We start from the raw sequence: 213 nt of genomic DNA on the forward strand, positions 1-213 counted from the left end.
CCGAAGACCGGCCAGTGACTTTTGCCTCTCTCGCAAATCTGATGCAAGACGCCGCCGCTGCTCCTCTACGAGTTTAGCCTCCATCTTCATCATATCATGATGCACGGCAATCTCAGAAAGCCGCTCCGCGATGTCACATGTTAACTGTCGTTTGCGCTCGGCGAGACTACCGAGCTCACCGTTCCGCTGATGCAATGTGCGCTTCAGATCCTG

The sequence above is a fragment of the Trypanosoma equiperdum genome, assembly GCF_001457755.1.
Source record: "Trypanosoma equiperdum strain OVI genome assembly, contig: ctg_1019, whole genome shotgun sequence".
NCBI classification, from domain to species: domain Eukaryota; phylum Euglenozoa; class Kinetoplastea; order Trypanosomatida; family Trypanosomatidae; genus Trypanosoma; species Trypanosoma equiperdum.